Source organism: Ranitomeya variabilis, chromosome 3 (assembly GCF_051348905.1).
Source record: "Ranitomeya variabilis isolate aRanVar5 chromosome 3, aRanVar5.hap1, whole genome shotgun sequence".
Classification (NCBI taxonomy): domain Eukaryota; kingdom Metazoa; phylum Chordata; class Amphibia; order Anura; family Dendrobatidae; genus Ranitomeya; species Ranitomeya variabilis.
Window position 1 is genome coordinate 711,182,224 of NC_135234.1, and position 14,889 is coordinate 711,197,112.

Below are 14,889 nucleotides of genomic sequence, written 5' to 3' on the forward strand. Positions count from 1 at the left end.
CATCTGATCAGGTATCACAGACACCAATACATTTCACAGCCGGGCCACCAGGGGGAGCTAAGGGTTCTATTCACTAGGCCACTCCCCACCATTGTGGGTAAACTGGGGGTCAGGCAGGAAGTTAGACAGAAAGCTGACTGGGTTAGAACCAGGCAACACCTTGTGGCAGAGGGTGTTGTGGGGGAAGATTCAGTAGGGTCCCTGTCAGGGGTGGGATCCTGACAGAGGCCTGGCAACTTGAGCGAACGTAACGGGACCGTGCCTGCTCAGCATAGCAGCAGTGCCCAAGGAAGGATCAGAAGCGAGATAGATTGTGCTGAGTGAGAAACGAGATCAAAGCAACAAGGAGAATACCAGTAGGGGTCGTGCTGTAAGACCGAGGCAACATCCTACTGAGGCGCACAACCGGCGGCCGGAACGCCGAGGGAGTATTACAATATTCAGCTTCAAGCAATACTCTAAAAAGCGGCAGGACAGTCAGTCTAAGGCGGGCTGTCTCACCTAAATCACCTATGCAGTCTTGGGGGGCAACTTGTGGAGAGGGGCAACTCTAGGGTCCCGGAAGAGCTCCGAGCCTACCCGTCAAACGGGTGCCGTCCCAACCGTAACATCAGGGAGGGACAGAGGATTAGCAGAACATCATCTAATCGAGTTGTGAGGGAACTTAAGAAATGGACACAACAGTTGTGGGGACTTTCCGTAAGCACAGCAGGGAAGGACCGCAACACCTAGCGCTAGCAGGAAGGCACAGATTTCCACCTGTTAAGAGAACTCTGGAGGTGCCTGTTGTGAATTTGCTTTTTGCTCCCTCTAGTGGTTACTAGTTTTTTGACTCTGGTTTTTCTGTCATTCCTTTTATCCGCACCTGGGTCGTTAGTTAGGGGTGTTGCTATATAAGCTCCCTGGACCTTCAGTTCAATGCCTGGCAACGTAGTTATCAGAGCTAGTCTGCTGTGCTCTTGTCTACTGATCCTGGTTCCAGTTATATCAGCTAAGTCTGCCTTTTGCTTTTTGCTATTTGTTTTGGTTTTGTATTTTTGTCCAGCTTGTTCCAAATCTATATCCTGACCTTTGCTGGAAGCTCTAGGGGGCTGGTGTTCTCCCCCCGGACCGTTAGACGGTTCGGGGGTTCTTGAATTTCCAGTGTGGATTTTGATAGGGTTTTTGTTGACCATATAAGTTACCTTTCTTTATTCTGCTATCAGTAAGCGGGCCTCTCTGTGCTAAACCTGGTTCATTTCTGTGTTTGTCATTTCCTCTTACCTCACCGTCATTATTTGTGGGGGGCTTCTATCCAGCTTTGGGGTCCCCTTCTCTGGAGGCAAGAAAGGTCTTTGTTTTCCTCTACTAGGGGTAGCTAGATTCTCCGGCTGGCGCGTGTCATCTAGAATCAACGTAGGAATGATTCCCGGCTACTTCTAGTGTTGGCGTTAGGAGTAGATATATGGTCAACCCAGTTACCACTGCCCTATGAGCTGGATTTTTGTATTCTGCAGACTTCCACGTTCCTCTGAGACCCTCGCCATTGGGGTCATAACAGTTTGCCAGGCCAGTATTAAATGTTTAATGCATTGCAGAAGAGGGATTATAAGAAAGAAGATTCTGAGGTTTTTTTTTTCTCCTTCCCCTTTACCTCAGAGTGGCTATGCTTGCTGCAGACATGAATGTCCAGACCTTGATTACAAGTGTGGACCAGCTGGCTACTCGTGTGCAGGGCATACAAGACTATGTTATCAGAAATCCTAGGTCAGAACCTAAAATACCGATTCCTGAACTGTTTTCCGGAGACAGGTTTAAGTTTAGGAATTTCGTGAATAATTGTAAATTGTTTTTGTCCCTGAGACCCTGTTCATCAGGAGATTCTGCTCAGCAAGTAAAAATTGTTATTTCGTTCTTACGGGGCGACCCTCAGGATTGGGCTTTTTCGCTGGCGCCAGGAGATCCGGCATTGGCTGATCTTGATGCGTTTTTTCTGGCGCTCGGTTTACTTTATGAGGAACCCAATCTTGAGATTCAGGCAGAAAAGGCCTTGCTGTCTATGTCTCAGGGGCAGGACGAGGCTGAAGTGTATTGCCAAAAATTTCGGAAATGGTCCGTGCTGACACATTGGAACGAGTGTGCACTGGCCGCTAATTTTAGAAATGGCCTTTCTGAAGCCATTAAGAATGTTATGGTGGGTTTTCCCATTCCCACAGGTCTGAATGATACTATGGCACTGGCTATTCAAATTGACCGGCGGTTGCGGGAGCGCAAAACCGCAAATTCCCTCATGGTGTTGTCTGAACAGACACCTAATTCGGTGCAATGTGATAGAAAAACCGCAAATTCCCTCATGGTGTTGTCTGAACAGACACCTGATTTAATGCAATGTGATAGAATCCTGACTAGAAATGAGCGGAAAATTCATAGACGCCGGAATGGCTTGTGCTACTACTGTGGTGATTCTACACATGTTATCTCAGCATGCTCTAAACGTATAGCTAAGGTTGTTAGTCCTGTCACCGTTGGTAATTTGCAACCTAAATTTATTCTGTCTGTAACTTTGATTTGCTCACTGTCATCTTATCCTGTCATGGCGTTTGTAGATTCAGGTGCTGCCCTGAGTCTCATGGATCTCTCATTTGCTAAGCGCTGTGGATTTACTCTTGAACCATTAGAAAATCCTATTCCTCTTAGGGGTATTGATGCTACACCATTGGCAGCAAATAAACCGCAGTATTGGACTCAGGTTACCATGTGCATGACTCCTGAACACCGCGAGGTGATACGTTTCCTGGTTTTACATAAAATGCATGATTTGGTCGTTTTAGGGCTGCCATGGTTACAGACCCATAATCCAGTCCTGGACTGGAAGGCTATGTCAGTCTCAAGTTGGGGCTGTCGTGGTATTCATGAGGATTCCCTGCCTGTGTCTATTGCTTCTTCTACGCCTTCGGAAGTTCCGGAGTATTTGTCTGATTATCAGGATGTCTTCAGTGAGTCTGAGTCCAGTGCACTGCCTCCTCATAGGGACTGTGACTGTGCTATAAATTTGATCCCAGGCAGTAAATTTCCTAAGGGAAGACTGTTTAATCTGTCGGTACCTGAACATACCGCTATGCGTTCATATATCAAGGAGTCTCTGGAAAAAGGACATATTCGTCCGTCTTCTTCCCCTCTTGGTGCGGGATTCTTTTTTGTGGCAAAAAAGGACGGATCTTTGAGACCTTGTATTGATTATCGGCTTTTAAATAAGATCACTGTCAAATTTCAGTATCCTTTACCGCTGTTGTCTGACTTGTTTGCCCGGATTAAGGGTGCCAAGTGGTTCACCAAGATAGACCTTCGTGGTGCGTACAACCTTGTGCGCATTAAGCAAGGTGATGAATGGAAAACCGCATTCAATACGCCCGAAGGTCATTTTGAGTACTTGGTGATGCCTTTTGGGCTCTCCAATGCGCCTTCAGTTTTTCAGTCCTTTATGCATGACATTTTCCGGAAGTATCTGGATAAATTTTTGATTGTTTATCTGGATGATATTTTGGTTTTTTCTGATAATTGGGATTCGCATGTGGAGCAGGTCAGGTTGGTCTTTAAAATTTTGCGTGAAAATTCTTTGTTTGTCAAGGGCTCAAAGTGTCTCTTTGGTGTACAGAAGGTTCCCTTTTTGGGGTTCATTTTTTCCCCTTCTGCTGTGGAGATGGACCCAGTCAAGGTCCGAGCTATTCTTGATTGGACTCAGCCCTCGTCAGTTAAGAGTCTTCAGAAGTTCTTGGGCTTCGCTAACTTCTACCGTCGTTTTATCGCTAATTTTTCTAGCATTGTGAAACCTTTGACGGATATGACCAAGAAGGGCTCCGATGTAGCTAACTGGGCTCCTGCTGCCGTGGAGGCTTTCCAGGAGTTGAAACGCCGGTTTACTTCGGCGCCTGTTTTGTGCCAGCCTGACGTCTCACTTCCCTTTCAGGTTGAGGTGGATGCTTCGGAGATTGGGGCAGGGGCCGTTTTGTCGCAGAGAGGCCCTGGTTGCTCTGTTATGAAGCCTTGTGCCTTTTTCTCTAGGAAATTTTCGCCTGCCGAGCGAAATTATGATGTGGGCAATCGGGAGTTGTTGGCCATGAAATGGGCATTTGAGGAGTGGCGTCATTGGCTCGAGGGTGCTAAGCATCGTGTGGTGGTCTTGACTGATCACAAAAATCTGATGTATCTCGAGTCTGCTAAACGCCTTAATCCGAGACAGGCCCGCTGGTCATTGTTTTTCTCCCGCTTTGATTTTGTTGTCTCGTATTTACCAGGTTCAAAGAATGTGAAGGCCGATGCTCTTTCTAGGAGCTTTGTGCCTGATGCTCCTGGAGTCGCTGATCCTGTTGGTATTCTTAAAGATGGAGTTATCTTGTCAGCTATTTCTCCGGATCTGCGACGTGTGTTGCAGAGATTTCAGGCTGATAGGCCTGAGTCTTGTCCACCTGACAGACTGTTTGTCCCGGATAAGTGGACCAGCAGAGTCATTTCCGAGGTTCATTCCTCGGTGTTGGCAGGTCACCCGGGAATTTTTGGCACCAGAGATCTGGTGGCCAGGTCCTTTTGGTGGCCTTCCTTGTCAAGGGATGTGCGGTCATTTGTGCAGTCCTGTGGGACTTGTGCTCGAGCTAAGCCTTGCTGTTCTCGTGCCAGCGGTTTGCTCTTGCCCTTGCCTGTCCCGAAGAGACCTTGGACACATATCTCCATGGATTTCATTTCTGATCTTCCGCTATCTCAGGGCATGTCCGTTATCTGGGTGATATGTGATCGCTTCTCCAAGATGGTCCATTTGGTTCCTTTGCCTAAGCTGCCTTCCTCTTCCGATCTGGTTCCTGTGTTTTTCCAGAACGTGGTTCGTTTGCACGGCATCCCTGAGAATATTGTGTCAGACAGAGGATCCCAGTTCGTTTCCAGGTTCTGGCGATCCTTTTGTAGTAGGATGGGCATTGATTTGTCGTTTTCGTCTGCTTTCCATCCTCAGACTAATGGACAGACGGAGCGAACCAATCAGACTTTGGAGGCTTATTTGAGGTGTTTTGTCTCTGCTGATCAGGACGATTGGGTGACATTCTTGCCGTTGGCTGAGTTTGCCCTTAATAATCGGGCTAGTTCCGCCACCTTGGTTTCGCCTTTTTTCTGCAACTCTGGTTTCCATCCTCGCTTTTCTTCGGGTCATGTGGAGCCTTCTGACTGTCCTGGGGTGGATTCTGTGGTGGATAGGTTGCAGCAGATCTGGAATCATGTGGTGGACAACTTGAAGTTGTCACAGGAGAAGGCTCAGCGCTTTGCCAACCGCCGCCGCGGTGTGGGTCCCCGACTACGCGTTGGGGATTTGGTGTGGCTTTCTTCCCGCTTTGTTCCTATGAAGGTCTCCTCTCCCAAATTTAAACCTCGTTTTATTGGGCCTTACAAGATATTGGAAATCCTTAATCCTGTATCTTTTCGTCTGGATCTTCCTGTGTCGTTTGCTATTCACAATGTATTTCATAGGTCCTTGTTGCGGCGGTACATTGTGCCTGTAGTTCCTTCTGCTGAGCCTCCTGCTCCGGTGTTGGTTGAGGGCGAGTTGGAGTACGTGGTGGAGAAGATCTTGGATTCTCGCCTCTCCAGGCGGAGGCTTCAGTACCTGGTCAAGTGGAAGGGCTATGGTCAGGAGGATAATTCCTGGGTGGTCGCCTCTGATGTTCATGCGGCCGATTTAGTTCGTGCCTTTCATGCCGCTCATCCTGATCGCCCTGGTGGTCGTGGTGAGGGTTCGGTGACCCCTCACTAAGGGGGGGGTACTGTTGTGAATTTGCTTTTTGCTCCCTCTAGTGGTTACTAGTTTTTTGACTCTGGTTTTTCTGTCATTCCTTTTATCCGCACCTGGGTCGTTAGTTAGGGGTGTTGCTATATAAGCTCCCTGGACCTTCAGTTCAATGCCTGGCAACGTAGTTATCAGAGCTAGTCTGCTGTGCTCTTGTCTACTGATCCTGGTTCCAGTTATATCAGCTAAGTCTGCCTTTTGCTTTTTGCTATTTGTTTTGGTTTTGTATTTTTGTCCAGCTTGTTCCAAATCTATATCCTGACCTTTGCTGGAAGCTCTAGGGGGCTGGTGTTCTCCCCCCGGACCGTTAGACGGTTCGGGGGTTCTTGAATTTCCAGTGTGGATTTTGATAGGGTTTTTGTTGACCATATAAGTTACCTTTCTTTATTCTGCTATCAGTAAGCGGGCCTCTCTGTGCTAAACCTGGTTCATTTCTGTGTTTGTCATTTCCTCTTACCTCACCGTCATTATTTGTGGGGGGCTTCTATCCAGCTTTGGGGTCCCCTTCTCTGGAGGCAAGAAAGGTCATTGTTTTCCTCTACTAGGGGTAGCTAGATTCTCCGGCTGGCGCGTGTCATCTAGAATCAACGTAGGAATGATTCCCGGCTACTTCTAGTGTTGGCGTTAGGAGTAGATATATGGTCAACCCAGTTACCACTGCCCTATGAGCTGGATTTTTGTATTCTGCAGACTTCCACGTTCCTCTGAGACCCTCGCCATTGGGGTCATAACAGGTGCCATTGGACCGGCCGGACTTGCGCAGCCTGGTTATCCGGATTCCGGACTGAGGACCCAGAGATCTTCAGTAAAGAGGTAAAGAGACTGCAACTTGGTGTCCTCGTTATTCACTGCACTGCACCTTTACAGCATTACCACCACCATCATCCACCACATCTATTATTTACTGCGCGCCCCTCGGCAGGGTCACGGACCGGGGCCTAGCCACCGTGACAACCCCAGAGCAGAGACTCAGAGGCCCGGTACCGGGTACGCCTCCGGCCCTGCGGCGGTGGGGGCGCTACAACTTGGCGTCACGAACAGGATCTACTTAAGCCTGAGGAATCGGGTCATGTGTGCCTTGGAACTGTAATTTATTATACTCGGACTGTGATTTATTGCAAAGACTGTGCCGCGCCATTTACCGCCAAAATCCGCCGCCATTACAGCGCTGAGGAGAGCGCAGGAGAAGAAGAAGGGCGTGGAGTGGGCGTAGGCAAGCTGAAGAGCGCGAAAGACAATGGCCGCCCAGTCTAAATATTTCTGTGTCCTGAGGACGTGTCCGTCAACAGCCGAGGTCCGCCTCCTGATCTTGTTTGGAGGATGGAGACCATGGAGACGGGGCCGCCCATGAAAGAGACCGCGGGAAGAGGACACCAGAGAGAAAGCGAAAATGGCAACGCCGGAAGCACCGCGTGTGAATGCCCCAACTCAGCACGAGGTTGCAGAACCCGACACAGCCCCGGACGCGCCATCGTTGCGGGAACTGACCCTTGCGGAGCTACCGATAGGCCAGCCCCCATGGCCGATGTCCGAGGAGTGTGTGGCTGCAGCCGAGGCCCGGCAGGTAGCCTACCGCCTGGAAGCCGATGCCCGTGTAATCGCTCGGCTGGGCCAACCCACGGAGGTCCGCCTGTCTCCGGTGTCTCCCGCTTCCTTCATCCCGGCCGCGGCGGAGTGTGAGCTGCAGGCACAGGGCCTGAGGATCCTGCCGGAGGCGGAGCACCTGCAACGCCTGATGACATCGTGGCGGAACAGGTCCCAACCGGCAGCCCAGGTCGATCTGAGGAGTGTTGAGGAGGTTCCACTGTCACACTGGGGTGCAGTGGTATCCTTCAACTCCCGGAAAGGAAGGGGAGTTATACAGGAGATCGGGGAGCCACTGCAGGTCCGTGTGGATCGGGAAGAAGTGGAGCCCTGCGGGGGAAGGTACGATCCCGATCTGGAGCCTGGCGATGCGGTGACCTACACCCGGTGGAGGAGGGAAGCTGGCTGAGCTGGCTGGATAGCTCGGGGCGTCCAGCGGTGCGTCGCCCTCCAGGCTGCTGCCGGAACGCCGGAGGACGAGCCTTCTGCCGGGAAGGTGCCGGAACCCGTCCCCGCGGAACCTCAGGAGGTCCAGGTCCACCGCGTGCCTCTGGGTCGCGCTCGCCCCCAAGCAAGGAGGGCATCCCGGCGAGGGATCCTGACGCTGCTGGAGCCAGGACCGGCCCTTGCTACACCAAGGCGACCCGTTGGCCGGGTGAGGCCTGGAAGAAGACCACCCCCTACACTACAAGACTGAGTAAGCAAGAACGCTTTATTAATGTAAATAGTTCCGTTAACTGTTTGTTTCCTGATTTTTGCTGCTAAACCCGTTCAGGGTTAACTTTTAAAGGGATCCCTTTGTTGACCCGGGATCCCTATTGTTTTGTTTGTTTGTCTAAGTTTTTGCACAAGTTTCCAGAACTGCCGCAATCATGAACAGTGCATGATACAAACTTTTTGTAAATAGTTTGCACCTTATTAAAGGTGCTCCCTACTGGTTTTACTTCAAAAAGGACTCTTTGTGAAGATACCACACTGGAACCTTTGCTGAGTACGGACTGGTAGCTTGAGAAGATATGCTACCTCATAAAGACTGGGTCCCCTCTTAAAGGGGATGTTCATTTGTTGTACTTAAAGAATGGTATTGCTTTAAGACTGAGAGATAGCAATAATGTCTTGATAAAGAGAAAGTGATGATAATGTTTGCGTGAGAAAGTTATATGTATCCAACTAGTTAATTGTAAAGAAATGCTGATGATGTTCCCTGAAAGAAAGTGAAAGCTAGAAGAAGGATGCAGTGGGCCCGTAGGGGTAGACATAGTGTCCAGCATACATGTCAGTAAGAAAATAATGAGAAGGTTTAATGTTCTATAGAAAATGTTTGATAATGTTGATAGACAACGAGGACAGAAGGTGAACCCTGAGTCCTCCTAGGAGCCATATAGAGATGGCTCAGTGCTCTTAAACTGAAAGTAATGTTATGTTCTATACTATGTATAGTAGTTGAAAAGACAGAAGGCTCGGGCTGAAAGGAGCGGTCCTGTAAGAAAGGAGAGGCAGTAGGTCTGGTGCCGTTAGGACAGGCGGTCCTGCAGATTTAAAGAAGGAGAATGTAAAAGTTAAATTGCCTTATAATGTGATTATAAGAAGGTCTTTAGCGGATTCACAGTGTACATCCTTAAAGGCGATGTTAAGTTATTGTTCAAGAATTTGTACAAAGTAGAATACCCGGTTGGGTAAGAAAAGTTATTTATAGCATGTTGCTATGATATTTAACCATGTTTGTAACGTTCAAGTGTCCTCACCTCCCATAAAGGGAAGCTCTGTTCAAATATACTTATTGTTATTGCACTCAACAAAATTGTATGTCTTTTTGCTAACTTGTATTGTTGTTTTCTTCCCAGTCCCGGAGTACTGGATTTAACCAGGGGGGAGTGCAGCGCCCCAGAGTCCTGGTCGTTGCAGTACTGTGGCTCCGCCACTAAGGGAAGCTATGGTACGTCTGATGGCACTGAAGGAGTTCATCTGATCAGGTATCACAGACACCAATACATTTCACAGCCGGGCCACCAGGGGGAGCTAAGGGTTCTATTCACTAGGCCACTCCCCACCATTGTGGGTAAACTGGGGGTCAGGCAGGAAGTTAGACAGAAAGCTGACTGGGTTAGAACCAGGCAACACCTTGTGGCAGAGGGTGTTGTGGGGGAAGATTCAGTAGGGTCCCTGTCAGGGGTGGGATCCTGACAGAGGCCTGGCAACTTGAGCGAACGTAACGGGACCGTGCCTGCTCAGCATAGCGGTGGTGCCCAAGGAAGGATCAGAAGGGAGATAGATTGTGCTGAGTGAGAAACGAGATCAAAGCAACAAGGAGAATACCAGTAGGGGTCGTGCTGTAAGACCGAGGCAACATCCTACTGAGGCGCACAACCGGCGGCCGGAACGCCGAGGGAGTATTACAATATTCAGCTTCAAGCAATACTCTAAACAGCGGCAGGACAGTCAGTCTAAGGCGGGCTGTCTCACCTAAATCACCTATGCAGTCTTGGGGGGCAACTTGTGGAGAGGGGCGACTCTAGGGTCCCGGAAGAGCTCCGAGCCTACCCGTCAAACGGGTGCCGTCCCAACCGTAACATCAGGGAGGGACGGAGGATTAGCAGAACATCATCTAATCGAGTTGTGAGGGAACTTAAGAAACGGACACAACAGTTGTGGGGACTTTCCGTAAGCACAGCAGGGAAGGACCGCAACACCTAGAGCTAGCAGGAAGGCACAGATTTCCACCTGTTAAGAGAACTCTGGAGGTGCCATTGGACCGGCCGGACTTGCGCAGCCTGGTTATCCGGATTCCGGACTGAGGACCCAGAGATCTTCAGTAAAGAGGTAAAGAGACTGCAACTTGGTGTCCTCGTTATTTACTGCATTGCACCTTTACAGCATTACCACCACCATCATCCACCACATCTATTATTTACTGCGCGCCCCTCGGCAGGGTCACGGACCGGGGCCTAGCCACCGTGACAACCCCAGAGCAGAGACTCAGAGGCCCGGTACCGGGTACGCCTCCGGCCCTGCGGCGGTGGGGGCGCTACACAACCAGACCAAATCCCCAACCCGAAGCCGGGAACCCACACGCCGCCGACGGTTAGCAAAACGCTGAGCCTCCTCCTGAGACGACCAAATTGTCCACAACATGAGCCCAAATTTGCTGCAACCTGTCAACCACAGAGTCCACCCCAGGACAATCAGAAGGCTCAACCTGCCCCGAAGAAAAACGAGGATGAAACCCAGAATTACAAAAAAAAGGTGAAACCAAGGTAGCAGAACTAGCTCGATTATTAAGGGCAAACTCGGCCAATGGCAAGAAAGCCACCCAATCATCCTGATCAGCAGACACAAAGCATCTCAAATAAGTTTCCAAAGTCTGGTTAGTTCGCTCGGTTTGGCCATTTGTCTGAGGAGGAAATGCGGAAGAAAAAGACAAATCAATGCCCAGCCTAGCACAAAAGGCCCGCCAAAACCTGGAAACAAACTGGGAACCTCTATCGGACACAATATTCTCCGGAATGCCATGCAAACGAACCACATGCTGAAAGAACAACGGAACCAACTCAGAAGAGGAAGGTAATTTAGGCAAAGGTACCAAATGAACCATCTTAGAAAACCGGTCACAAACCACCCAGATAACCGACATCCTCTGGGAAACCGGAAGATCTGAAATAAAATCCATAGAAATATGCGTCCAAGGCCTCTCCTGGACCGGCAAAGGCAAAAGCAACCCACTGGCGCGTGAGCAGCAAGGTTTGGCCCGCGCACAAGTCCCACAGGACTGCACAAAGGAGCGCACATCCCGTGACAAAGAAGGCCACCAAAATGACCTACTAACCAAATCTCTGGTACCAAAAATCCCAGGATGGCCAGCCAACACAGAACAGTGAACCTCAGAAATCACTTTGCTAGTCCATCTATCAGGAGCAAACAGTTTCCCCACTGGACAGCGGTCAGGTTTATCAGCCTGAAATTTCTGAAGAACCCGTCGTAAATCAGGGGAGATGGCAGAAAGAATCACCCCCTCCTTCAGAATGCCGACCGGCTCAAGGACCCCAGGGGAATCAGGCAAAAAACTCCTAGAGAGGGCATCAGCCTTAACATTCTTAGAACCCGGAAGATACGAGACAACAAAATCAAAACGGGAGAAAAACAGGGACCATCGGGCCTGTCTAGGATTCAGCCGTTTGGCAGACTCGAGGTAAATCAGATTCTTATGATCGGTCAAGACCACAATACGATGTTTAGCCCCCTCAAGCCAATGTCGCCACTCCTCAAATGCCCACTTCATAGCCAACAACTCACGATTACCGACATCATAATTGCGTTCCGCAGGCGAAAATTTTCGAGAGAAGAAGGCACACGGTTTCATCAAGGAACCATCAGAATTCCTCTGAGACAAAACGGCCCCTGCCCCAATCTCAGAAGCGTCAACCTCAACCTGAAAAGGAAGAGAAACATCCGGCTGACGCAACACAGGGGCAGAAGTAAATCGGCGTTTAAGTTCCTGAAAGGCAGAAACGGCCGCAGAGGACCAATTCGTCACATCAGCGCCTTTCTTCGTCAAATCAGTCAGGGGTTTAACCACACTGGAGAAGTTGGCAATGAAACGGCGATAAAAATTAGCAAAGCCCAAAAATTTCTGAAGGCTCTTCACGGATGTGGGCTGGATCCAATCATGAATGGCCTGAACCTTAACCGGATCCATTTCTATAGATGAGGGAGAAAAAATGAAGCCCAAAAAAGAAACCTTCTGTACTCCAAAGAGGCACTTAGACCCCTTCACAAACAAGGCATTATCACGAAGGATCTGAAATACCATCCTGACTTGTTTCACATGAGACTCCCAATCATCTGAAAAAATCAAAATATCATCCAAATATACAATCATGAATTTATCAAGATAATTCCGAAATATATCATGCATGAAGGACTGAAACACAGATGGAGCATTAGAGAGTCCGAATAGCATCACAAGATATTCAAAATGGCCCTCGGGCGTATTGAACGCAGTTTTCCATTCGTCGCCCTGCTTAATACGAACAAGATTATATGCCCCTCGAAGATCAATCTTAGTAAGCCAACTAGCACCCTTAATCCTGGCAAACAAATCAGAGAGCAAAGGCAAAGGGTATTGGAATTTGACCGTGATCTTATTCAAGAGGCGATAATCAATACAGGGTCTCAAAGAGCCATCCTTCTTGGCAACAAAAAAAGAAACCTGCTCCCAATGGAGAAGAAGATGGCCGAATATGCCCCTTCTCCAAAGACTCCTTAACATAACTCCGCATGGCGGCATGTTCTGGCACAGACAGGTTGAAAAGTCGACCCTTAGGGAACACAGCCTGGAATCAAGTCAACAGCACAATCACAGTCCCTATGCGGTGGAAGGGAACTGGACTTGGGCTCATCAAAGACATCCTGGAAATCTGACAAAAACTCAGGAACTTCAGAAGAGGGGAGGAGGAAATTGACATCAAAGAAACGTCATCATGAACCCCCTGACAACCCCAACTAGTCACAGACATAGATTTCCAATCCAACACCGGATTATGCACCTGTAACCATGGAAACCCCAGCACAATAACATCATGCAGATTATGCAACACCAGAAAACAACAATCTTCCTGATGGGCTGGCGCCATGCACATGGTTAACTGTGTCCAAAGCTGAGGTTTATTTTTAGCCAATGGTGTAGCATCAATGCCCCTCAAAGGGATAGGACTCTGCAAAGGCTGTAAGGGAAACCCACAACGTCTGGCAAATTCTAAGTCCATTAAATTTAAAGCGGCGCCTGAATCCATCCACAAATGCCATGACAGAAAATGACGATAATGAGCAGATCAGGGTCACAGATAACAGAAAATTAGGTTGTACAGTACTGATGGTCACAGAACTAGCGATTCTCTTGACACGCTTAGGGCACTCAGAAATAACATGAGCAGAATCGCCGCAGTAAAAACACAACCCATTCTGACGTCTGAATCCTTGTCGTTCAGCTCTAGACACAATCCTATCACATTGCATAGGCTCAGGACTCCGCTCGGAAGGCAACGCCATAGTGTGCACAACTCTGCGCTCACGCAAGCGCCGATCAATTTGAATGGCCAGAGACATAGAATCACTCAAACCAGCAGGCGTGGGGAACCCCACCATAACATCTTTAACGGATTCAGAAAGACCCTTTCTGAAAATTGCCGCCAAAGCATCCTCATTCCATTTAGTCAAGACAGACCATTTTCTAAATTTCTGGCAATATGATTCTGCCGCTTCTTGACCCTGACACGGCCAGCAAGGTTTTCTCGGCATGCTCTACAGAGTTAGGTTCATCATACAATAACCCAAGCGCCAGAAAAAAGGCGTCTACATTAAGCAACGCCGGATTCCCAGGTTCCAGGGCAAATGCCCAATCCTGGGGGTCGCCACGCAACAGAGATATGACAATTTTAACCTGCTGGATGGGATCACCAGAGGAACGGGGCTTCAGAGCAAAAAACAGTTTACAGTTATTTTTAAAGCTCAGAAATTTAGACCTGTCCCCAAAAAACAGATCAGGAGTTGGAATTCTAGGCTCTAAAGCTGGAGTCTGAACGATATAATCAGAAATACCCTGTACTCTAGCAGCAAGTTGATCCACACGAGAAGCAAGTCCCTGAACATCCATGTCAGCGCCAAACTCCTGAACCACCCAGAGGTAAAGAGGAAAAAAAAAACACAACAGAGTACAGAAAAAAAAATGGCTCAGCACTTTCTTTCCCTTCTTCTGAGATGCAGTTAACTCATTGTTGGCCAGTTGTACTGTTATGATCTGGTGGCCCAGGAGTAGCATTGGACGTACTCTGGAGAAGGTGGTATCTATACTGACCGCGGACCCTGAACTTAACACCGCAACTAGAAGTAGCCGTGGGATGTACCTACTGATCCTAGACACCTCGACACAGCCGGATGACTAATTAACCCTATAGATAGAAAAGGGAAAACTATCTCGCCTCAGAGAAAATTCCCAAAGGATAGGCAGCCCCCCACAAATATTGACTGTGAGAGGAGAGGAAAAAACATACACAGGCGGAAAACAGGATTTAGCAAAGGAGGCCAATCTAGCTAAATAGGAAAGATAGGACAGAGAACTATGCGGTCAGTGTTAAAATACTAGCAAATATTCACCACAGAAAATACAAAAGACTCCACATCTAACTAAAGATATGAAGGGTATATCTGCCTCTCCAGAGATTCCAGCTGCATAAATCCTTACACAGATTAAGCTGGACAAGAAAAAACAAGAAATGCACTGAACAATGAGGCCCACAACATGTGGGCTGCAAAACAAGCAGAACTTATCTTGGTGAAAAGACCAGGAAGCAGGAGAAACCATGAAGGGATGTGAATCCTCCAGAATACAATGGACATCTGGCACTGACTGAAGGGTGAGGCCAGACTAAATAGCCCAGTCCAGAGTGGACACACCTGATAACTGCTGTGAAGGACAGACAGCAGCGCTACCACTTATAACCACT